Source organism: Somniosus microcephalus, chromosome 2, assembly GCF_052327205.1.
Source record: "Somniosus microcephalus isolate GS21.2 chromosome 2, FLI_Smic_1.0, whole genome shotgun sequence".
Lineage (NCBI taxonomy): Eukaryota > Metazoa > Chordata > Chondrichthyes > Squaliformes > Somniosidae > Somniosus > Somniosus microcephalus.
In genome coordinates, this window is record NC_140988.1 from 333,568,095 (window position 1) to 333,594,210 (window position 26,116).

Sequence of the window (26,116 nt, forward strand, 5' to 3'; positions counted from 1 at the left end):
ACCACCCTCTGTGTGAAGAAATCTCTTCTCAGCTCAGTCCTGAATGGCCCACCCCCCATCCTGAGGCTGTGGCCCCTGACTCTAGACTCCCCAGCTAATGGAAACATTCTCCCAGCATCCACCCCATCAAGCCCTGTAACAATTCCACATGCTTCAATGAGATCCCCTCTCATTCTTCCGAACTCAAGAGAATACAGGCCTAGTCCACTCAATCTCCTCTCATAAGACAGTCCTGCCATCCCAGGAATCAATCCTGTAAACCTTCGTTGCACTCCCTCCATGGCAAGTACATCCTTCCCTAGGCAAGGAGACTATAACTGCACACAGCACGCCAGGTGTGATCTCACCAAGGCCCTATATAATTGGAGTAAGACTTCTTTACTCAAATCCTCTTGTAATAAAGGTCAGCATACCATTTGCCTTCCTAATGGCTTGCTGCACCTGCACATTCACTTTCAGTTACTCATGTACAAGGACACCTAGGTCCCTTGGAGCATCTGCATTCCCCGATCTTTCACCATTTAGGAAATACTCTGCCTTTCTGTTTTTTCTACCAAAGTGGATAACTTCACATTTATCCACATTATATTTCAGAAAATGTCCAACAGCTGTGGGAGCCATACCTCAGCCGTTACAGAAGGAAACATTGGAAACGTAAATCATGCTTGCCTCTTCCCCTGATTATTGACATGTTAAAGAGTTAATCTGCTAAAAGAATACATTCTACAGATAGTAATACAGGAAACTTTGTGATATCCAGCACCGACGGGACTGGCGTGTTGCCGATCTATCAAAACTGCCGGACATACAAAGTTGATGTTGAAGCATACGGAGGTTTTCATCTCCGTACCTGACAACAAACACTGTTGCTTAGCAACAGCTTCTAAAGAGTCGGCTGCAGCTGCAAGCATCTCTAGCTGAAGCTGTTGCTATAGCTACAGACCTTGCAGTGCCTGACTGGGGGAAAAAAAGAGAACTAAAAAAACGGCTCCTGATTTTTGCCGTTAGATCGAGTATTCTGGACATATAACCTCCGGCTAAACCAAAGTTTCCTGTATCCCATTTGGACACCTACTATAAACTCACTTGTCGCTTCCTGCAGCGGGTACCTACCTGGACTTCCCAATAACCCTACAGTACATCTCCTTTCTAATAAATAGCAGACATGCACACGCTCTCTTGGGTAACTACTGATGACATTACCTGCATACAGTGACGAGCACTAAACTTCAGTTCACTCTGAAATCCCAGTTTGGCTCAGGTAATAACACGGGTTTAAGCCCCATACCAGGATATGAGCAAATAATTTAGATCAACACTCCAATGCAGTACTGAGGCAAGAGCTGCTATTAAAGCCACCCATTCCTGTATTCAGGTGGACATTGATAATGCCTGATCACAATTTGAAATGCAAGCAGCTCTCCCAGTATCCTTGTTAATATTTCTCCTTCAAACAAAACTGCCAAAAAAAAAGATTAACTGGCTGTTCATTTCTGTTTGTGGGGTTTTGCTGTGCGTAAAATGGCTACTTGCCTACATAACTAGTCACTGCACTTCAAAATAATTTTTTTTTTTTTTTTGTATTTGTTTTTATGGGATGTGGGCGTCGCTGGCAAGGCCAGCATTTATTGCCCATCCCTAGTTGCCCTTGAGAATGTGGTAGTGAGCCGCCTTCTTGAACCGCTGCAGTCCGTATGGTAAACGTACTCCCACAGTGCTGTTTGGGAGGGAGTACCAGGATTTTGACCCAGCGGCGATGAAGGATCGGCAATATACTTCTCAGTATGTGACCTGGAGGGGAACTTGGAGGTGGTGATGTTCCCAGGTGCCTACTGCCCTTGTCCTTCTAGGTGGTAGAGGTCGCGGGTTTGGGAGGTGCTGCCGAAGAAGCCTTGGCGAGTTGCTGCAGTGCATTTTGTAGATGGTACACACTGCAGCCACGGTATGCTGGTGGTGGAGGGAGTGAATGTTTAAGGTGGTGGATGGGGTGCCAATCAAGCGGGCTGCTTTGTCCTGGATGGTGTCGAGCTTCTTGAGTGTTGTTGGAGCTGCACTCATCCAGGCAAGTGGAGAGTATTCCATCACACTCCTTACTTGTGCCTTGTAGATGGTGGAAAGGATTTGGGGAGTCAAGAGGTGAGACACTTGGCGTAGAACATCTAGCCTCTGACCTGCTCTTGTTGCCACAGTATTTATGTGGCTGGTCCAGTTAAGTTTCTGGTCAATGGTGACCCCCAGGATGTTGATGGTGGGGGGATTCGGCGATGGTAATGCCGTTGAATGTCAAGGGGCGATGGTTAGACTCTCGCTTGTTAGAGATAGTCATTGCCTGGCACTTCTGTGGCGCAAATGTTACCTGCCGCTTATCAGCCCAGGCCTGAACGTCATCCAGGTCTTGTTGCATGCGGGCATGGACTGCTTCATTATCTGAGGAGTTGTGAATGGCACTGATCAGTCATCAGCGAACCTCCCCATTTCTGATCTTATGTTGGAGGGAAGGTCATTGATGAAGCAGCTGAAGATGGTTGGGCATAGGACACTGCCCTGAGGAACTCCTGCAGCTATGTCCTGGAGCTGTGATGATTGACCTTCAATCACCACAACCATCTTCCTTTGTGCTAGGTATAACTCCAGCCAGTGGAGAGCTCCACCCCACCGCGCCCCCCCCCCCCCCCGCCGATTTACATTTACATTAGTTTTACTACGGCTCCTTGATGCCACACTCGGTCAAATGCTGCCTTGATGTCAAGGACAGTCACTCTCACCTCACCTCTGGAATTCAGCTCCATTGTCCATGTTTGGACCAAGGCTGTAATGAGGTCGGGAGCCGAGTGGTCTTGGCGGAACCCAAACTGGGCATCAGTGAGCAGGCTATTGGTAAGTGCCGCTTGATAGCACTGTCGATGACACCTTCCATCACTTTGCTGATGATTGAGAGTTGACTGATGGGGCAGTAATTGGCCGGATTGGATTTGTCCTGCTTTTTGTGGACAGGACATACTTGGGCAGTTTTCCACATTGTCGAATAGATGCCAGTGTTGTAGCTGTACTGGAACAGCTTGGCTAGAGATGCGGCTAGTTCTGGAGCACAAGCCTTCAGCATGATAGCTAGGCTGTTAACGGGGCCCAGTCTTCGTTGTATCCAGTGTGCTCAGCCATTTCTTGATATCACGTGGAGTGAATCGAATTGGGGCTGGCTTCTGTGATGGTGGGGACTTCAGGAGTAGGCCGATATGGATCATCCACTCGGCACTTCTGGCTGAAGATGGTTGCAAACCCTTCAGCCTTATCCGTTGCACTCATGTGCTGGGCTCCATCATCACTGAGGATGGGAATATTCATGGAGCCTCCTCCTCCAGTTAGTTGTTTAATGGTCCACCACCATTCATGTTTACGCTATATGGAATGCGTAGAGATGTTTGAGAACTGCGATAAGGTCCCATACAAATGGAAGTCTTTCTTTCATTCTCGGGAGCGACTCCATAGTCCTTTATTCTCCGTGACCAAACAACTCTAAATTTAGCTGGTGAAACTTGGCCAATCTTCAACTAATGTTCCAGAACCACAATAAACATTAGATAGGAACTTATTGAACACCATGTATATATTCTACAAATGAATAAAAACTGCACACGTCATAAGCAACAGTGGATTTCCGCATACAACTAACATCATCTCGGTTCCAAATTTGGCCACATTAAGTGAGAAGATGCCAACTGCAGGCTACAGCTTCTCACGGCAGGGAGGAGGGGTCTAGAAGACAGTCATACCTGGAACGTCGAATGTGTTGTCGGCATAGGTGGCAGCTTGGGACAGGCTGTGCTGCAGAGATATTGAGGTAGAGTTACCGCTCTGGGTGCAAATTGCACTAGTTTTGAGAAGTGTTTTTTCCCCCCCCATCAAGTTTCCGCTCACTCATTTGCATATCGCTGAATGTCCTGGTTCATGGCAGATTTTACAAAGCAGCCCGCTTGACTGGCACCCCATCCACCACCTTAAACATTCACTCTCTCCACCACCGGTGTATCGTGGCTGCAGTCTGTACCATCTACAAGATGCACTGCAGCAACTCACCAAGGCTTCTTCGGCAGCACCTCCCAAATCCACGACCTCTTCCACCTAGATGGACAAGTGCAGCAGGTGCATGGGAACACCACCACCTCCAAGTTCCGCTCCAACTCACACACCATCCTAACTTAGAAGTATATCGCCGATCCTTCATCGTCGCTGGGTCAAAATCCTGGAACTCCCTCCCTAACAGCACTGTGGGAGTACCTTCACCACACGCACTGCAGCGGTTCAAGAAGGCGGCTCACCACCACCTTCTCGAGGGCAATTAGGGATGGGCAATAAATGCTGGCCTTGCCAGTGACGTCCATATCCCATAAACGAATAAAAAAAGAACCAGCGCAATTGGGCAGTGTTTTAGAATGTAATTTTTTTTTAAATGTTTTTGCTTTAAAAAATATTCCTTGTTATTTTTAAGAGCGGTAAGTTGGTGCAAGTTTGACTAATACAGCTCAAAATGGGCTTATCACAAAAAATAAGCATTTCAATCAGAGTGTCTAGTCCACCATCTGTGAGTAACCCAATTTTAAATAACTGAAAGTGACTAAAAAAAACTATACAGAACCATTTGCTAGTTATATTGCTGTACAGTAGTCAGTTTCCTAGTAAATTTTTAAAAATTATGTTGAAAAGCTTTTAAAACGTGCCTATTAGTGTCCTCGCGCCTAAAAAAAGCTTCATTTTTAGAGCCTGCTTGAAGGTCCACAATCGAACGCAATTAGCGGAAACTAGCAATGGTGCTTAATTCGGTCTGAGGGCGTGGCTTGCTTTGAGGGCAGGGCCCGCTTCTAACGTGCTGTTTTTTTAAACTAGTGCCAAGATCGTGGAACCTCGATTTGCGTTTAAATTCCGCGATCTTTTCCGGTTCTGGGGGAGGTGGGACCAGTTCAAACCGGACGGTTTGCACCAGGGCAGGGCTGGAACCGATGTCCTAGGGGGAGTGTTTGCTAGTGCTGTGGGGGAGGGTTTAAACTAAAATGGCAGGGGGTTGGGAACCTGAGCAGGGAGACAGAGGAAAGGGAAACAAGGATAAAAGCAAAAGATAGGAAGGAGAAAAACAAAAGTGGCAGGCAGAGAAGTCAACGGTTTAAATCAAACATGGCCACAGTAAATAATAATTCTAATAGGTCTAAGAGCGTTAAAAAAATAAGCCTGAAGGCTTTGTGTCTTAATGCGAGGAGCATTTGTAATAAGGTGGATGAATTGGCTGCGCAAATAGAAGTAAACAAATACGATTTGGTTGGGATTACGGAAACGTGGCTCAAGGAAGGCCAGGACTGGGAACTCAACATCCAGGGGTATTCGATATTCAGGAAAGATAGGCAAAAAGGAAAGGGAGGTGGGGTAGCATTACTGGTTAAAGAAGGGATTAACACAATTGTAATGAAGGATATTAGCTCTGATGAGGTGGAAATTGTTGTGTATGTGCCTTTAAGAGAAGAACTGATTCTATACTGCAGTACCGGCAGTGACCGCCCCTGTATATAAAGCCATAGCAGGCTTCTGTATTTCAGTCTTGAATTACTCTCTGTTCAGTAAATACCTGTTTTATTGTTCTCCTGCAGTCTGAGTATTATTGATCCTCGGACACTACACTGGCGACGGGCAGGTTTGAACTCACCTGCAGTACTGCATCACCACACGGGGATCTTTTCCTTGAAGAGAAGCTTCTTGGAGGTCGAAGTCAGAACGGCGGGCGTCGACCGCGGGCAACCGCCCAGGGATCCATCGGAGAGTTGCAGGGGAGGCTGTGGAGAGCTGGGCCTGGCTCTCCAGTCGAGGTGTTCCAGCAAGTCGTGCTGGTAGCAGGTAGTGCGCTGACCCTTCCGGACTGCAGCGGGCTCGGGCTCGATCGAGCGGCTCTGCAAAGGGGCCGTGCAGCGTCGTCGGGAGGAAGAGAGAGAGAGAGAGGGTGGAGCGCACAGGGCGCGGTCGGTGCTCAAGAACCGGGCAGCGTGGAGAGGATAGAATGCGGGGAAGGAAAAGTGAGAAGCGCCGAAGCCGCGGGTCGCCGCCATTACCCTGTAGAACGCTAGGAGCAGCGTGGCAGCAAGGGGAAGAAGGAAAAGCGCGGGAGGCGCCATTTTATTCCATTGGGGAAGAAGAAAAAGCGTGGGAGGCGCCATTTTAAATCACCCAAGATGCCGAAGAGTGGCAGTATCACTGCTTTCGACAACGAGGTAGAAGACTGGACCACGTATGTGGAAAGAATTGAAGTGTACTGCAATGTCAATGAGGTGGCCAATGGAAAGAAGGCGTCGGTATTATTAAATTTAATGGGCGCGAGAAAGTACAGCCTATTGCAGAATTTAATTACCCCAGCTAAACCAATGGAGAAAAGTTTTAAAGAGATTGTTAATATCTTACAGGAACACCTAAACCCTACACTGCTGCTGATAGCAGAAAGATTCAAGTTCCATAAAAGAAACCAGCACAAAGATGAGAACAATGCTGACTATCTTACGGAACTACGCAAGTTATCGAAGCACTGCCAGTTCGGAGCAGGACTGGCAGACACCTTACGGGAAAAGTTTGTCTGCGGGCTCCAGAGTGAAGGAACCCAGAAACGACTACTTTCAAAAAAGGACCTGACGCTAGAACAGGCTTTCAGCGTGGCAGTATCCTACGAAGCAGCAGCACGGGGAGCTGCAGAAATACAACAGAAACCACAAGAATACAGCGCTAACGAAATGGCGTATGGAGCAGAAAAGTGCTATCGCTGAGCCAGAACAACCCATGATCAGAAGGACTGCTGGTTTAAGGACAAAGTATGCAGGCAATGCGGGAAAATGGGACATATAGCAAGAGTCTGCAGGTCGGGAAAGAAAACCAACACTACAAGAACTACTAAGGAAAAGTACAAGAAAGTAAAAAAAATGACAGACAGTAGTTCGGAAGATCAGGAGAGTGATAATGACTCCGGGAGCAGGAGACTAAGTTGTCTAAAGTTACACAACGTGATCGCAAAGGAGGATCACCGAACCATTTGGGTCACCCTCATGATAGCAGGGTGCCAAGTAAAGATGGAATTGGATACAGGATCAGCCCTAACTGTCATGAATCGACGAGATTATGAGTGGCTATTCTCACACATACCCTTGAAGGACACGTCCATTGTATTGAAGACATACACGGGGCAAAAAGTCTACCCCAGAGGAAAAATAAGGGTGCCAGTTGAATACAACGGCAAGGAAACACAGAAACTGTATCTATATATACTACCGGATGGAGGACCACCACTGTTGGGATGTGAATGGATCTGAAAAATACAATTGGATTGGCATTCCATTCAGGCGCTAACTGTGAATGATAAAAAGGATGATGACGTCACACCTGGACGACTGTCAAAAATTCTAACTGACGCGAAAGAGGTGTTCCAACAAGGACTTGGGACTCTAAAAGGAGAAACGGCAACGATAAAAATCGAAAATAACGCAAACCCAAAATTTTTTAAGGCCAGACCGGTACCTTACGCGATCCACCCAGCCGTTGAAGCAGAGCTGGAGAGTCTGGAGCGTTCGGGTGTGCTGTCCAAGGTGGACTGGAGCGAGTGGGCCACACCCATCGTTCCTGTAATGAAGAAATCATTGAGCAGCATGCCTGGGGAGCCGAAGGAGGTTCGCATCTGTGGGGACTTCAAGGTAACTGTGAACCCAGTCCTGCACACAGTACAATATCCACTTCCACAGATAGAAGATATTTTCGCCTCACTATCTGGAGGGAAACGCTTTACGAAGATTGATCTGGCCCAAGTGTATCTACAAATGGAGGTGGAAGAAGCGTCTAGGAAATACCTCACGATAAAACACTCACAAAGGCCTTTACCAGTACAATCGACTGGTATTCGGGGTAGCATCAGCCCCGGCTATTTGGCAGAGGGCGATGGAACAAGTCCTGCAAGGGATCCCGGGGACCCAGTGTTATTTGGACGACATCCTGGTTACGGGCAAAAATGACAGTGAACACCTTGCCAACCTGGAGCAGGTGCTCACGAGATTACAGGAATATGGGCTACGAGCCAACCGCCCCAAATGCGAGTTCTTCAGGAGACAAATCTCGTATTGTGGCCACATGATTGATGAGGAAGGGTTGCATAAGTCGCCGGACAAGATTGAGGCTGTAGTCAAGGCTCCAGCACCGGAAAATGTGTCGCAACTGAGGCCGTTCCTCGGGTTGGTGAACTACTACCATAAGTTCTTGCCGAATTTACCTACAATTCTGCACCCACTGAACGCCCTGCTGCAAACTGGAGTAACATGGAAATGGAGTGATGAGTGTAAGCGTGCCTTTCAGAAATGTAAATGCCTAATCACTTCAAAAGAAGTATTGGCCCACTACAATCCAACACTACCGATTCGGTTAGCATGTGATGCGTCTCCCTACGGCATCGGAGCGGTGCTGTCACACAAATTCCCTGACGGTTCAGAGAGGCCAATAGCCTTTGCGTCGCGCTTGTTAACCTCAGCCGAGCGTAACTACGCCCAGATTGACAGGGAGGCCCTCAGCCTGGTGTGGGGGGTGAAGAAGTTCAATCACTATCTGCACGGGCAGAAGTTCACCCTACTGACTGATCATTAGCCCCTGGTCTCCATTTTTAACCCAAAGAAGGGCGTTCCGGTGATGACGGCGCAACGATGGTCACTTTTTCTAGGGGCACATCAGTATGACAGAGTACAAGGGTACGAAACAGCATGGCAACGCTGATGGGCTGTCGCGCCTACCGTTGCCTACGGTAGAGGAAGCACCTGCAGTGGACCCTGTTGAGATATTCCATGCGACCATAGTCGAATGTCTACCTGTTACAAACTCAAGTATAGAGAAGGAAACCCGAAATGACCCGACACTCTCTCGGGTCTATGATTTGACGGTGAAGGGATGGCCAGCACATGACGACTCACTGTTGCCAGCATTCTCGCCAAGGAGAGAACAGCTGTCAGTGTGCCGGGGGACTTTGATGTGTGGATCCCGAGTGGTAATTCCACCCAAATTGAGAGATAGAGTGCTCAATGAGCTTCATGAGGGTCATCTGGGAGGGGTAAAAATGAAGAGCCTAGCCAGGGCGTTTGTGTGGTGGCCGGGAATCGATAAAGAAATCGAGGATATGACCAAGAGATGCAGAGGATGCCAGAAGGTCCAAAACGCTCCACCACAGGCCCCGCTACATCCATGGGAGTGGCCCTCATCTCCATGGCAACAGGTACACATTGATTTTGCTGGTCCATTTATGGACTCAATGTTCCTAATCGCTGTGGACGCCCATTCGAAATGGCCAGAGGTCATCAAAATGTCCTCCACCACCACGGAGAAAACTATTGCAGTCCTACGGACCATCTTCGCCAGGAATGGCTTGCCAGAACAGATTTGCTCCGACAATGGGCCACAGTTTGTGTCCGAGGATTTCCGGAGGTTTCTGAGGAATAATGGGGTGAAGCATTACACATCTGCCCCATATCATCCAGCCACAAATGGATTGGCTGAGAGGTTTGTTCAGACCTTTAAAAAGGCCATAAAGGCAATGCATAATGATGACATACCACTAATTTCTTGTTTGCTTACCGGAATGCGACATATGCAGTCACCAACCAAGCTCCAGCCATAATGTTCTTCAACCGAAGGCTAAGATGTCACCTGGATTTGCTCAAACCAAACATAAGACGAGATGTTGAGGATAAGCAATTCCAGCACATAAATGAGAAGCCAACCAGGAGCTTCAAGATAGGGCAACCAGTCTTGGCCCGCGACTACCGAACAGAAAAATGGCAGCCAGGAACGATATGCACACAGCAGGGACCACTAATGTACACAGTGGACGTTGGAGAGAGCATCGTGAGACGCCATGCTGACCAGATTCTAGAGTCACAGGAACAAGCCAAACCCATACCACGAGCAGGTGCACCTGGTAATCAACCCGAAGTACAGATTGCGTCTACCTCAGAAGCAGTGGTATTGGAAGCTGACGAACCAACCAATGACAATGAGCCAGAATCAACTCCGCCGCAATTACAGGATACTCGAGAAAGGCGCTATCCAGTCAGGATCAGGAAGCCTCCTCAAAGACTGAACTTATAAATGACTATTTCAGTTGATGTATATAGTACAGAGAAAATTGTAATTGTATTTAGTTATTATTTAGTTGTTAAATGAATGTTATGTACTGTTTATCTAAAAGGGGAGGAATTGTTGTGTATGTGCCTTTAAGAGAAGAACTGATTCTATACTGCAGTACCGGCAGTGACCACCCCTGTATATAAAGCCATAGCAGGCTTCTGTATTTCAGTCTTGAATTACTCTCTGTTCAGTAAATACCTGTTTTATTGTTCTCCTGCAGTCTGAGTATTATTGATCCTCGGACACTACAGAATCTGTATGGGTAGAATTGAGAAATACTAAGGGGAAAAAAATGTTAGTGGGAGTGGTTTATAGACCTCCAAACAGTAAGGCGGAGGTTGGGGGTGGCATTAAAAGAGAAATTAAAGAAGCGTGCAATAAGGGCACAACAGTCATCATGGGTGACTTTAATCTACATATAGATTGGGACAACCAAATTAGTAACAATACTGTGGAGGAGGAATTCCTGGAGTGTTTACGGGATGGTTTCCTGGACCAATATGTCGAGGAACCAACCAGAGATCAGGCCATCTTAGACTGGGTATTATGTAACGAGAAAGGATTAATTAGCAATCTTGTTGTACGAGGCCCCTTGGGTCGGAGTGATCATAATATGATCGAATTCTTCATTAAGATGGAGAATGAAGTAGTTGACTCAGAGACTAGGGTCCTCAATTTAAATAAAGGAAACTACGATGGTCTGAGGAGCGAGTTGGGTAGGATTGATTGGGGAATGGCACTCAAAGGGTTGACGGTGGATAGGCAATGGCAAACATTCAAAGACCGCATGGATGAACTACAGAATTTGTTCATCCCAGTTTGGCATAAAAATAAAACAAAAAAGGTGACCCAACCGTGGCTAACAAGGGAAATTAGGGATAGCATAAGGTCCAAGGAGAGGGCATATACATTGGCCAGAAAAAGTAATAATCCTGAGGATTGGGAGCAGTTTAGGATTCAACAAAGGAGGACAAATGGATTAATTAAGAAAGGGAAAATAGAATGAGAGTAAGCTTGCAGGGAACATAAAAACTGACTGTAAAAGCTTTTATAGATATGTGAAGAGAAAAAGATTGGTGAAGTCAAGCGTAGGTCCCTTGCAGTCAGAATCGGGGGAATTTATAATGGGGAACAAAGAAATGGCTGACCAACTAAATACATATTTTGGTTCTGTCTTCAAAGGAGGACACAAATAACCTCCCAGAGATGCCGGGGAACATAGGGTCTGATGAAAGGGTGGAACTGAAAGAAATCAGTATTTGTAGGGAAATGGTGTTAGGAAAATTAATGGGACTGAAGGCCGATAAATCCCCAGGGCCTGATAATCTACATCCCAGGGTACTTAAGGAAGTGGCCCTAGAAATAGTAGATGCATTGCTGGTCCTCTTCCAGAACTCGATAGACTCTGGAACGGTACCCATGGATTGGCGGGTAGCTAATGTTACCCCACTATTCAAAAAAGGTGGTAGAGAAAAGGCGGGGAATTATAGACCGGTAAGCTTGACATCGTTAGTGGGGAAAATACTAGAGTCCATTATAAAAGATGTAATAGCAGAGCACTTGGAAAGCAGTGACTGGATCGGACAAAGTCAACATGGATTTACAAAAGGTAAATCATGCTTGACTAATCTACTGGAATTTTTTGAGGATGTAACTGGTAAAATAGATTAGGGAGAACCAGTGGATGTGGTGTATTTGGACTTTCAGAAGGCTTTCGATAAGGTCCCGCATAAGAGATTAGCGTGCAAAATTAAGGCACATGGGATTGGGGGCAAGGTATTGACTTGGATAGAGAACTGGTTGGCGGACAGAAAGCAAAGAGTTGGAATAAACGGGTCATTTTCCGAGTGGCAGGCAGTGACTAGTGGGGTACCGTAAGGATCGGTCCTAGGACCCCAGCTGTTCACAATATATATTAATGATCTGGACGAGGGAATTGGATGTAATATCTCCAAATTTGCAGACGACACAAAGCTGGGGGTGAGGGTATGCTGTGAGGAGGATGTCGTGAAACTCCAGCATGATTTGGACAGGTTGGGTGATTGGGCAGAAACATGGCAAATGCACTATAATGTGGATAAATGTGAGGTTATCCACTTTGGTGGCAAAAACAGGAAGGCAGATTATTATTTGAATGGCAATAGATTGGGAGAAGGGGAAGTGCAAAGAGACCTGGGTGTTCTTGTGCACCAGTCGCTGAAGGTAAGCATGCAGGTGTAGCAGGCGGTTAAGAAGGCAAATGGTATGTTGGCCTTCGTAGCAAGAGGGTTCGAGTACAAGAACAAGGATGTCTTGCTACAGTCGTACAGGGCCTTGGTGAGACCACACCTTGAGTATTGTGTGCAGTTTTGGTCGTCTTACCTGAGGAAGGACATTCTTGCCATGGAAGGAGTGCAGCGAAGATTCACCAGGCTGATACCTGGGATGGCAGGAATGACGTATGAGGAGAGATTGGGCTTATACTCACTGGAGTTTAGAAGATTGAGAGGGGATCTCATCGAAACCTTTAAAATTCTGTCAGGCCTGGACAGACTAGATGCAGGAAGGATGTTTCTGATGGCCGGGGAATCCAGAACCAGGGGTCATAGTCTAAGGATAAGGGGTAAGCCATTTAGGACTGAAATGAGGAGGAATTTCTTCACCAAGAGAGTGGTGAACCTGTGGAATTCTCTGCCACAGAGGGCGGTGGAGGCCAGTTCATTAAATATATTCAAAAAAGAGTTGGATATATTTCTTAAAGGCTAAAGGGATCAAGGGATATGGAGAGAAGGCAGGGACAGGGTACTGAATTTGGATGATCAGCCATGATCTCATTGAATGGCGGAGCAGGCTCGAAGGGCCGAATGGCCTAATCCTGCTCCTATCTTCTATGTTTCTATGTTTGCGCTAGATTGACCGATATCGGGCGAATTGCGCTGAAGAAAAACCCACAACCTACCAGAAACTCCTGCTCATCAGGTCCAGTAAACGAATAAACAGACAAAAGGGCAGAGATAAAAAAGAGAATTTTACCCCAAAGTTACCAAAAAAGAAAGGAATCAATATTTAAACCAAGTAGTTATTTGTAGGTGTGTGATAAGGAATACCATGTGAGACAGGGTGTGAAATAAAAACAGGTATCACCAGCAACCTGACCTTGCAATTGCATTCCTCACATTTTATCCAGTCAGCCATCCAGTGAAAATATTTTTCACACCTTCCTGTATATTTTTGCTCCCTGCAAGGCATCCCTCTGTTCCACATACCAAACAAGAGCTGGAAGCCACACAGTTAATGACGAGAGAAACCAGCATTGTCCTGAGGCTTTAAATGCCATTAGTCTAGTGTGCCTCTTATTTTGCTGACAGGCCCAATTTGTAATCCAACCATTGTAGCTAAATAGGGCATTCCCCAGTCTAACATAAAATGAAGGGAGTCATGCATAACTCGTTATTTGCCACAAAAATACAAGGAATACCCCAGGGAGAAGAGAAGAAATCCCCCCCCCACCCCACTCTTTAAATACAAAAATGTTTCTTTTTTTTTTTAAATAGCATCATGAAGGAAGGTTGATAAATGAGAGTCCCCTCATAGTTTTGTTAAAAAAAGCAATTCTGAACCAAAACAAAAAAATCTAACAATGACTGGGCCTCAAATACAAGTCAATCTAGTGAATACGATGACAGTGAACAAATTATCACAGTCAGTATATTTCAATAACAACTTCCAGCCTGGTTAGTACTTGGAGGGGTGACCATCAGGGAAGACCAGGTGCAGAAGGTCACGGAAGGAGCCCCGAGGAGGGGCGGTTGGTGAGAAGGTCACGGAAAGAGCCCCGGGAGGGGCAGCTGGTGAGCAGGCCCGGTCGTTGGGCTGAAGATTGTCGGACAGGAGGAATGGTGGAAATGGAATGGCGGCGCGCACAGACGCAGCAGCTTTGCTTCTCCCAGGACGGTGCTATTTACGTTTAATGTTAATGTTATTTGTACTGGACTCATGGGAGCTTGCAAGATCACATTTCGTTGTTCATGTACTTGTGCATTGTACAATGACAATAAAGTTGAATTATTATTATTATTATAAGCAGATATTAAGACAGGAAAGAGGTAGGTTTTAAGGAGCTTTTTAAACGAGGAGCGAGGCGGAGAGGATTAGCAAGGGAATTCCAGAACTTAGTGCCTAGACAGCTGAAGGCACGGCCACCAATGGTGGAGCAATGAAAATCGGGTATGGGCAAGAGGCCAGAATTGGAGGAACACAGAGATCTTGGAGCAGGTTAGAGAGATAGGTGAGGTCAAGGAGGGATTTGAAAACAAGGATGAGAATTTTTTTTTTTTTTTTTTTTTTTTTTTTTTTTTTTAAATTGAGTCGTTGCTGGACCAGGAGCCAATGTAGGTCAGCCAGCACAGGGGTGATGGGTGAATGGGACTTGGTGCAATGAGGACACAGGCAGCAGAGTTTTGGATGAGCTCCAAGTTTATAGAGGGTTCAAGCTGGGAGGTCATCCAGGAGAGCAATGAAATAGTCAGCACACCTTTTCAAACTGGGATCTCTGCACCACTGCGAGGCCTGCAAGGTCATCAGATTCCTGTTAGACATCAGAATCCTGTTACTTTTAATTCATTCTTAGGATGTGGCAAGGCCGGTTTATTGCCAATCTCTAATTGCCCTAGAGGTGGTGGTGGTGGGTCGTCTTCTTGAACTTCTGCAGTCTGTGTGGTGAAGGTGCTACTACTAGCTGTAAGGTAGTGAGTGAGTTCCAGGATTTTGACCCAGTGACAACAAGCAAATTGTTTCTGTTTGATAATAACACTGTTTTCCTTTCAGTGCCTGACAGTTCTTTAGAAATTGGACTGGAGACCTCCGGGAGTGTGTTTGTTTTTGCAGGGGTCTACATGCACAGAAGAGTTTGAATACACTGATTTGTCACACTACTATCAGCACACAGTTGGGGGGGGGGGGGGTCACACTTATGCCAATATATACTTCAATTTTCTGGATTACTGTTCATATACTATCTCAAATTCTCCCTACCCCCTAACGTTATATAGCTAAATGTCTTCTCTCCTGACAAGTTTGAAGGGACAGACCTCTAATTGTACTGCCTTGTGTTTTTCCACTTTTAAGTGGACAGAGTATAAAAATTCACTCAGCCACCATGAGAATACTAAAAATCCTAGTGATAAAACTGCTGATTGTCAAATTAAGACACACAAGGCCAAAGCCAATCCAGTAGTTAAGATGCAATGGCTCCATCTCCAAGCAACACAGAGCAGGAAGAACCTGAATTCCATCCCCAATCTGTGCCGAGTTAGCTGATATTAACCTGAGTGATGCTATAATCAGTCACAGTATCTTTGAGTTGTCATCATCATAGCTTGTCACTCCAAAACTACATTTATATCCGTGTCTACGTCTTCTATTGCGGTCTCGCTGAGTGTTGTCAGATTTGGTTTCTCCCATAGCTAACTGCAATGGGAGACTAACAGGGGAATGCTGTATACATATCTGACTGGGCCCCCAATCATTGGGTTAAAGGAATGAAAAGTCCGGCAGGTTTCCCAATTCTGAACACTACACAATACTTGGTGTCTCTGCATGCGCAAAGAAATGATATGGCCCAACACTATGCCAAGACTCATGTAAATAACGGCCATTTGGACATGGTATTGGAGGACAACTGTTGTCCTTGAAAACATAGCCCAATGAAGAAGTCAATGAATTGGAAGGGAGAAAACTTGGGCAGAAAAATAATGTCCTCCGCCTGCACCTCCCACCCAAAAAGTCACACAAAACCATTACTGACAGTCACAAATGCCCAAAGTGCATTATACTTTGTATAATTCTACTGTTCTAGTGAAAACAACTTAAAATAAATTAGAAAAGTCTAACACATACAACATTGTCATTTTTTACATGAAACATCAACAAGCACAGGGTGTTACTTTTGGTAGCTCAGGGTTAAGCATTTAAAATAGAGTATTAAGCAAAGTGTTTTTTCTTCATTCTGATGTAACCCAAAGCAATTAAAATGCCTTCAATGGGCCAGGGATAAATGCACCATGAGGTACTCAGCAATACAAATAGGCAAAGTCTCAGGTTCAATCCTGCTCTGTGCTGAGCTAGCTGACCTAATGTTGAGCAGCGACAGGATGCTGCATTGGCCTGCATATGCCTGTCTGGAGAAACCAGGCAACAAACCTGCTCCTGATGGCGCCTGTTTACTGCATGGGCAGATACTGGGCATGGACAGGATCAGACTCAGCTGTGATACCACCACCCACCCACCTGTTCAAATAACCAGCTCACGCTTGCTGTCTAGCCTTACACATCAAGCAAGACTCTGGAGGGGCACAGGAGAGCTTCCCGCACCCCTGCGACCACACCCCAGGTTTCAGACGAGTAAGGGGGGGAACTGGGAGTGGGATAAATCAAATTAGGTTGAGGACCTAAGGCACCAAATCCAGACAAAAACCACAGAGACAGACACAGAGTGCTTAATGGCAAGTAGCCTAAAACTGATGGGTTTGGGTGAGGCGGACCTCATCTCGATTGTTACAGGAAAAGCCTGGATTGGAGGAATGGCCCGCGTGTCACGTGGCAGCAGTTGGTCAAGGAGGCCAAAGCCGGCTCGGATCTACAAGGAGGCCAAAGCCGGTTGGTCTCTCGTCCCCACCTTCAGACTGTCTGGAGTCGGGCTGTCTCAACTCAAGGTAGACAGGCTCATCCGGCCTGCAGAGGGGTCGCTGTCCGAACCCTGGGACTCGGCTCCTTATTAGAAGAGGAGGAGGTGGTGGAGTGAGTGAGGGAGGGAGGTGGTGGTGGAGTGAGGGAGGGGGGAGGTGGTGGAGTGAGGGAGGGGGGAGGTGGTGGAGTGAGGGAGGGGGGAGGTGGTGGAGTGAGGGAGGGGGGAGGTGGTGGAGTGAGGGAGGGGGGAGGTGGTGGAGGGAGGGAGGGGGGAGGTGGTGGAGGGAGGGAGGAGGTGGTAAAGGAGGAGGAGGAGGATCATCGACAAAAAGCTCTCGGACTAGCAGCCGCGCCCAGTCCTTTTAAGGGCCGTTTGTCATTGCGGATCGCAAATGTTAAATCGGAATTACTCCAGACGGATATAAATACACCCACAGCATGCTCATTAAGATAAGTCTTCGTTACAAAATGACCGATGTGCGAAGCAACCTTTGCAGAAGTGTCAGGAATACAACACGTCGACAATTACGTTACAGTATCCTGAAGGAGGAAATTGTCCAGTTTCTAATGGCACTGACACCGCCAACATTTCGATTTAGAAACTGGAATACTGTACGTAGCTAAATATTTCGCTGCCTGCTGCTTATAATGTATATTTAATTAAATAACGAGATCGATCCCCTTTGTCGTAGATCCCCACAGACCGCTCATCACATTAAGACTGAACAAGAATCACACAAACACACACACCGAGCAGATTCCACAAAACGAATTAAAAAGTCAGCGTGCTCTTATTTGGAATATATATATATTCTATACATACGCTGCAAGGTGTGTATTACCACACACAAAAAAATCACTGCAATACGCAAGATATAGACGTTGCCGGTTGCTGCGTTTCGGCAGCCGACAGTCCCATCCATTGATCTGATTGTGGCAATTTCACGACCTACCCCGAGTTGACACGGTTGGCGCTTCTGAACTCTCCCGATAATGACACAGGCGGCATCAAAACGAGAGCAACTCCCTCTTTCGCAATAAAACATCGGAAATCTTACGTTACTTTTGTGGCATTTTAAATCCCCCCATGGTAACAAATCGAAACTACAATGTTAACCAGTCTCACAGTCGCAATCTAATGATACACAGCATCCAGACACAGCAAACTCCAGTTTAAGGTTCGAGAAATCATTGTCTGACCTTTGAAAGATCTCTGGGGCCGCTTTGGCAGGGGATCGTGGATGTCTCCTCAGATTAAACACTTTAGTTTTCCCACCCCCCACCCCTTCCTGGGAGCGTATGGCTCTCCTGAAGCCCAGGCTCAGGGGTTTGTGACCAAGATCCTGGTGCCACAAAATACACGCAATGATGCGGGAATGTGACGCGGGCCCGGCACCCTCCTCTGGACATGGGCATTGCTGCACTCGGGCATTCTGGGCGTTGTAGTTCATTTCAGAGCTGAACACGTGCTTCATTCCCACTAGTTCCACATTGTTAAAACGTCCAATTGATAGTTTCTGGAGACATTTTGTGATTACAATAACGACTACATCACTTTTCCATTGCATGAATGAGCTGCCGAGGCTCTAAACCCTTACAAAATCTCGCTGTGGCTCAGTTGGTTGCACACTCGCCTCTAAGTCAGAAAAAGAGTTTGTGGGTTCTAATCCCATCCCAGGGACTTTTGAGCACATAAAGCTAGGCTGACACTGCAGTGCTGAGGGAATGCTGCAATGTCGGCAGTATCGTCTTTCAGATGAGACGTTAAACCGAGGCCCTGTCTGCTCTCTCAGGTGGACGTAAAAGATCCCATGGCACTATTTCGAAGAAGAGCAGGGGAGTTATCTCCAGTGTCCTGGCCAATATTTCTCCCTCAACCAACATAACAAAAACAGATTATCTGGTCATTATCACATTGCTGTTTGTGGGACCTTGCTGTGCGCAAATTGGCTGCCGCGTTTCCCACATTACAACAGTGAATCCACTTCAAAAATACTTCATTGGCTGTAAAGCACTTTGAGACGTCCGGTGGTCGTGAAAGGCGCTATATAAATGCAAGTCTTTCTCCCTCTCTTTAACAACAACTTGTGTTTATATAGCACCTTTAAAGCAGTAAAACATCCCAAGGCGCTTCACAGGAGCGTAATCAGACAAAAATTGACACCAAGCCACATAAGGAGAAATTCGGGCAGGTGACCACAAGCTTGGCCAAAGAGGTAGGTTTTAAGGAGCGTCTTAAAGGAGGAAAGAGAAGTCACGAGGTACAGAGGTTTAGGCAGGGAATTCCAGATCTTAGGGCCTAGGCAACAGTAGGCAGAGTGGAACTTCAATGGTGGAATGATTAAAACTGGCGATGCGCACAAGGCCAGACGTAGAGGAGCACAGAGATCTTGGAGGGTTGTAGGGCTGGAGGAGGTTACAGAGATAGGGAGGGGCGAGGCCATGGAGGGATTTGGAAACAAATTCCACAGCACTATTTCAAAGAAGAGCAGGGAAGTTCTTTCTTCCTTTTTTCTTTTCATTCTTCTTTTCATTCTTTCTTCATTTACCCATGGAGCTAACAGGGTATGTAGGAGAATTACCTTAAATGTGTCCTCAATATGGAGTCAGTAGACAAGACAGAATGCTTGGAAAGGAAAGGGCTAATGCTAATTAAACCATCAAGACTGATACAATCACAACATTCATTACCAGTGAGATTATAAAAAGCCATAAAAAACCACAGGAGGACATAAAGATGTCCGGCCTTATCTGGACCGGTGTGAGACCCCTTTGTTAGAAAGGACCTGAGAAGCTAGGGAGTAAATGAGTGATCTGGTATATCCAGGGGCCAGTATTTAATTGATTTGGAGGTTATCAAGGGTACTAACAGGGTTGTATTGTGAAGGAATAAGCCATATAACCTATTCAGAAAAATACACTATCTTATGAAGGAGTTCTGGCCTTATTAAAACATGACAAACTGGGTTTGGAAATTTAGAAACTTAACTATGAAATTACTATGAAAGCATTCTGGCTATTGAGATAAGACAGTTGTTGACCCTGAATAAATAACCTTATTGAAACAGAAGGCGCATGGTTCCGATAAGCTGAACTTTTGGGAACAAAACAATGGTTCACCATGGATAAGGTGATCTAATTTAAACTTCGTAAAGATGGCACATAAGATAAGGAACATCTGCTCTCGTAAAGATGACATAAAATAAGGAACACCTGCCCATCACACTGTTTTTATATGGTCAACCCAGAACATCTCGAGATGAGACAAGATTCTGGCTGATGTGACAGTAAGAATTGCAGAGGTCAGCAGAAAGATGAATAGGGATAATTAACTTGCATCAGCAAAAAACCACTGGAAAAAGGTATAAATATTGAACTCTCAAATGGAATATCAGACTCGCTTTAATCGGGCAAAGTGATTCTCGGCTTCTGAGGCGGTTCTGTATTCTACCTCGGGGTCAAAGGTATTTGATATTGATGGATATCCTGTATAAGAGAACTTTAAGAACTGTGACACTGTAGCAAAGTTATAAAGATCGTATGTTTTCTCTTTTTAGAATTGTTAATGTTGCGATTGACTGATTCACCAACTGTAAATTGCATGTCGGTTCTTTTAATAAATCTCTATATATTTTTAGAATTGTCTCACAAGTCTTCTGTATCAAAAACTTGCAAACTCAATCTCTGTACAGTCTTTGGTGAAGAGTTGCAGAATTCTGAGGGAGTTTTCCGAACCCTCATAATATCCAGGACGTTACAGTCTAGCTAAGCTTATTAAAAGCGCTATCTGGAGGACGGTAACATTCTCAGGTTGTTCCTTTCCTTTAGGGAAAGATAGCCCGGACCTTTAGACCCAATTAAGCATCTTTAGGATTCGGCTACCTCAAACTTTAGTTGAAAGTGAATGTCTGAGAAATACGCCTGATCCGGGGTAGCCCTAAAGGGGCTAGGACTAGTAAATATCCCTTCAGTATGGGGTGATTGACACCAGAAGGGCTGAATTCCTCTAACACATATGCCACTCGGATTTTTCAATAGAATTGAGAAAGTGTTTTTGGAAATTAGGGATATATATAGTGATTTCAATTCTCAGTTTCAGTTCTTGTAGTCTTTGTAGTAGAAGTTCTTTATCTAAATATGTGGAAGCTGCCTCTGTAAAATCGGGAAGTCCATCTCCGACTGAGAGAGAGAAGGATTACAAAAGTTAAGATTGTATCAGCCAGATATAGGCAGACATTAGTGTGTCACTTAGATGCACAAGTTTCCCTGAGATCAAATGAGGTGCGATTTAAGACAGCTAGTCTAGATACAGCTCCGAGGTGAATTTACCCAGGAGCAGAAGATCCAGGAGGAACAGATAGCACCTCTACAGATGAAATTTATCATTCTGACATCTCAAAAGGCTAACACCATCCACCCAGAGGAAGGCAAGGCAACTAGTTCATCCATGCCAGCTCATAAGGATGAGGTTGTATAAGCTCTGGAAATATTGTTAACTACAAGCATCTAGACTTTAATCTATTCAATAGACTGGCTAACTAATGCTGTTAACTTATCGGCTCTACGGAGTCTAACCTTAAATTAATCTCACCAATTTATAACAATCTCAGACACTGGTCTCAACTGTAAATTTATAATCAGAAAGCAATTTGTGCTGAATTACTGTAACATAACTGAACTGCCCTTGTTATTTATCTCGTCAATTAAAACTATCTACTAATTACTTGCATACTCAATATTTAAGTTTTCTAACTATGGTTAATAAAGAATTGTTATTTCATGACTGTGTTATCTGATTTCTTGGCAAGAAAGGGTTAATTAATTCACTCAGTAGCTTGTGTGAACCCTGATGGGAGGTTAGTATTATAATATCATCCAAACTGGTGGATGTAAGACAGTTTGGAAAACCAAATTTAGGTGCCATTAATTCCTAAGCATAAATTGGACCGTTAACCCAAGATGGTTCCTTGATGTTGAGTTAAGGTGAAGGGTTAAGGTCTGGTGTCCTTGATGAATATTTTTGTGAGGGTCTTAATCCAAATATTGTTACAAAGAGCCCCAAAAGAACCATTTTTACAAATGTACCATGATCATAGAAAAAAATGTTTGCAAACCTTAAATGTTGCTAAACAATGGTAACAATGCAACCAAAGCAGAGCAGGATGCTAACGTCTTCAGGAGAGGAAGAGAGAAAATTGGTGATAAATAAACAAACAAAAATAAGAAAGCTTGGAATGAGAAAAAGGCTATATGGCCTATGAAGCCACACCTTCTACAAACCATGAACAGTCTAGCCCATCATGAACTATTATTTCTAAAGTGAAGAACTCCAAAATATCCAGCTAACCTTGCATCCTGCATTATATATCTTTGGTCAGTTGCCTTCCTCAGCATAACAGTGGCCCTGAATGTCCTCACTTATATTCAGAATTTATATTGTTTTTATGCCATTATTGCAATGAAAAGATCGATGAAATTTGCATTTTAGCGCATCTGGGTACATTTACACCATTATTGCATTAAATGCTTTTCATAAGAACATAAGAAATAGGAGCAGGTGTAGGCCATTCGGCCCTTCGAGCCTGCTCTGCCATTCAATAAGATCATGGCTGATTTCTACCTCAACTCCACTTTCCCACACTATCCCCATATCCTTTGATTCCCTTAGTATCCAAAAATCTATTGATCTCTGTCTTGAATATGCTCAACGACTGAGCATCCATAGCCGTCTGGGGTAGAGAATTCCAAAGATTCACACCCCTTTGAGTGAAGAAATTTATCCTCATCTCAGTCCTAGATGGCCAACCCCTTATTCTGAGACTGTGATCCCTGGTTCTAGACTCCACAGCCAGGGGAAACATCCTTCCAGCATCTACCCTGTCAACCCCCTTAAGAATTTTATACGTTCAATGAGATCACCTCTTAATCTTCTAAACTCCAGGGAATATAGGCCTAGTCTACTCAATCTCTCCTCATAGGACAATCCCCTCATCCCAGGAATCAGTCTGGTGAACCTTCGTTGCACTCCCTCTATGGCAAGTATATCCTTCCTTAGGTAAGGAGACCAAAACTGTACACAATACTCCAGGTGTGGTCTCACCTAGGCCCTATATAATTGCAGGAAGATGTCTTTACTCTTATACTCCAATCCCTTTGTAATAAAGACTAACTGTGGTGTATGTAACCTGTTCCACCTTAAGAGAACTTAAGCCTGTTCCACCTTAAGAGATGTACTACTTTCTCTGGCTGCTGTATACGTAATACCGGTGGTGACCACCGGTATATAAGTACTGTGTAGTGATATTGTATTTAGTATAGTCCTGACCTCCAACTAGTAAAGACCTGTTGAACTTTATTCTTGTAGTCTGTGTCAGTAATTAATCTTAATACAACTTGTGGTAAACCACTTTTATCGTTCACTATCGTTACACTATAGTTATCACTGTTATATCATTACTCTATGGTTAGCACTGTTCACACTGTTGTATCACTATACGAGGTCGCCTCTTGTCACGCTGTTATACCTGGGCTGACCACTGCTGACTCCGCCCATGATTCCACCTACCTGCCCAGGTATAAAGGTAGTCGACTGGCTGGCATTCCTCCTTGTTGTATCCGATCACCCACGAGGGTGGGCTCTGTTATTTAGCCAATAAAAACCTATAGTTACTTTCTTAACTCGTCGCTTTTCATTGGATGAATTGATAGGTATATCAATTTTATTGGCTAAATTTTAAAATGTCTACCGAGCCAGACCAGCCAGACGCCCAGCTACAACAGCCACAGCAGCCGTCAGACGCCAAGCTACAACAGCCACAGCAGCCGGCTTGGCTGCGAGCCCTCTGACCACCATACCTGGATTTAAACCCACAGGCAGCAAACTCAGCCCTCGACTTCGAACACTGGCTGAGCTGTTTCGAGTCCTACCTGGGAGAATCCGGCGTGCCTCAGAAATCCAAGCTAAGAGTTCTGACCGCCCAAGTGAGCCCTAAAGTATTCGCACTCATCCGGGACCTTAAAACATATGAGGACGCCATCAACCGGCTGAAACGACAGTACCAGAGCCCGGTAAATTCCATGTATGCCAGACACCTCCTAAGATCCCGCCCGCAACAGCCAGGAGAGCCTGTGGATGAATTTTTACGGGTGCTACAAGCACTCGGCAGAGACTGTAACTTTAAAGCGGTAACGGCGGCAGAAAATACCAAAGACAACGTCCGCGATGCCTTCGTGAAAGGCCTGCGGTCCGACTACTCACGGCAAAGACTACTTGAAGCAAAGGACCTCGACCTGGACAAAGCTGCAGCCCTCGCTCGCTCCCTAGAAGTGGCCCATCGGGACCTCGAGGCATATTCAAGGTACTGTAACTCGCGACCCTGGGACTTGGGACCGGCCCCGACCGCAATACCCCCCGCAGCACCCCCCCTGGGACCTACCTCAGCGTCGGCGTCCCGGACCCGATCGGGACCGCCACCCCCAGTACCGGCTGCGACATCGGACCCCCGCGATCGGGCCGCCGGCTGCTTCTTCTGCGGCCAGGCGAAACACCCGAGGGCGCGCTGCCCAGCCAGAAACGCGACCTGCTCGAGATGCATGAAGAAAGGCCACTTTGCAAAGGCCTGCAGAGGGGGATCAACGGAGGCCAGCAGTGCCTCATGCGAGCTGTGGGGGCGGCCATCTTCCATCAAGGCCACAGAGGCCAGCATCCCCACATGTGAGTCATGGGGGCGGCCATCTTTGATCCAGGCAACCGACACCAGCAGTGGCTCATGTGAGTTGTGGGGGCAGCCATCTTCTCCGCCATTTTGTCCTACCTCGTGGGCGCCGCCATTTTACCCACCATGCTCGACCGTCACCGTGACTCCAGACCCGACCACCGCCTCACCCGCAGACTACAGCGACTCGCTCAGCTATACACTAGCCTCCGTCACACTGGATCAAGCCCGCCCGCATCACCTGTCCAAGTCCATGATGGACATCAAAGTGAACGGCCACGCCACGACCAGCCTGTTCGACAGCGGAAGCACGGAGAGTTTCATCCACCCAGACACGGTGAGCCACTACTCCCTCACTGTCCGGCCAACGCGCAACCGGATCTCGATGGCATCGAGGTCCCACGCCACGGACATCAGTGGCTACTGCGTTGTGACCCTGTCGGTTAAGGGCACGGAGTATAAAAATTTTAAACTCCTCGTCCTGCCCCAGCTATGCGCTGCCGTCCTACTAGGCCTAGACTTCCAATCCCACCTCCAAAGCGTCACGCTAGCATACGGCGGACCCCTCCCCCCACTCACAGTCGATAACCAGCAGATTTTAAACCGCCCACCGCGCAACACCTGCAGCCTATCCACCCTCAAGGTCCCGCCACCTTCCCTGTTCGCTAACCTCACCCCCGACTGCAAACCCGTCGCTACCAAGAGCAGGCGGTACAGCGCCGGGGACAGAGCTTTCATTAGCTCTGAGGTGCAGCGTCTCCTGAAGGAGGGCATCATCGAGGGGAGCACCAGCCCCTGGCGTGCCCAGGTCGTGGTCGTTAAGACCGGCAATAAAAACCGCCTGGTCATCGACTACAGCCAGACCATAAACAGGTACACCCAGCTGGACGCATACCCGCTTCCCCGCATATCTGATATGGTCAATCAGATTGCGCAGTACCGGGTATTCTCCACCATCGACCTTAAGTCGGCCTATCACCAACTCCCTATCCGCCCTGAGGATCACCAGTATACAGCCTTCGAGGCGAACGGCCGCCTCTACCACTTCCTTAGGGTTCCCTTCGGCGTCACCAACGGGGTTTCGGTCTTCCAAAGGGAGATGGACCGGATGGTTGACCAGAACGGGCTGCACGCCACGTTCCCCTATCTAGATAACGTCACCATCTGCGGCCGCGACCGGCAGGACCACGATGTTAATCTGGAGAGATTCCTCCGTACGGCCCAACGGCTGAACCTCACCTACAATAAGGATAAATGTGTGTTTAACACCTCGCGCCTTGCCATCCTCGGCTGTGTAGTAGAGAACGGAGTCATCGGCCCCGACCCCGAAAGAGTGCGCCCCCTCATGGAGCTACCCCTCCCCCACTGTCCAAAGGCACTGAAGAGAACCCTGGGGCTCTTCGCCTACTATGCCCAATGGGTGCCCAATTATGCGGACAAAGCCAGACCCCTCATGAAGTCCACATCCTTCCCCCTTACGGAGGAAGCGTGCGCAGCCTTCTCCCTCATTAAGGGAGACATTGCCAAGGCCACAATGCACACAGTGGATGAGTCCATCC

General features: G+C 46.5%; 1 protein-coding gene across 3 annotated transcripts in view; it reads right to left on the reverse strand.

Moving 5' to 3' along the window:
• Positions 1 to 18,191, reverse strand: part of ctif (CBP80/20-dependent translation initiation factor) — a 292,382-nt gene extending 274,191 nt beyond the window's left edge. For 2 of the 3 annotated variants that reach the window (XM_085975119.1, XM_085975101.1), the window contains exon 1: positions 18,043 to 18,190. The gene's annotated coding sequence lies outside the window, so the exon portion shown is untranslated. Of the gene's footprint in view, positions 1 to 18,042 lie in introns of all 3 variants that reach the window. The other variant, XM_085975110.1, reaches the window with a different exon arrangement.
• Between the last annotated feature and the right edge of the window lie 7,925 nt (positions 18,192 to 26,116).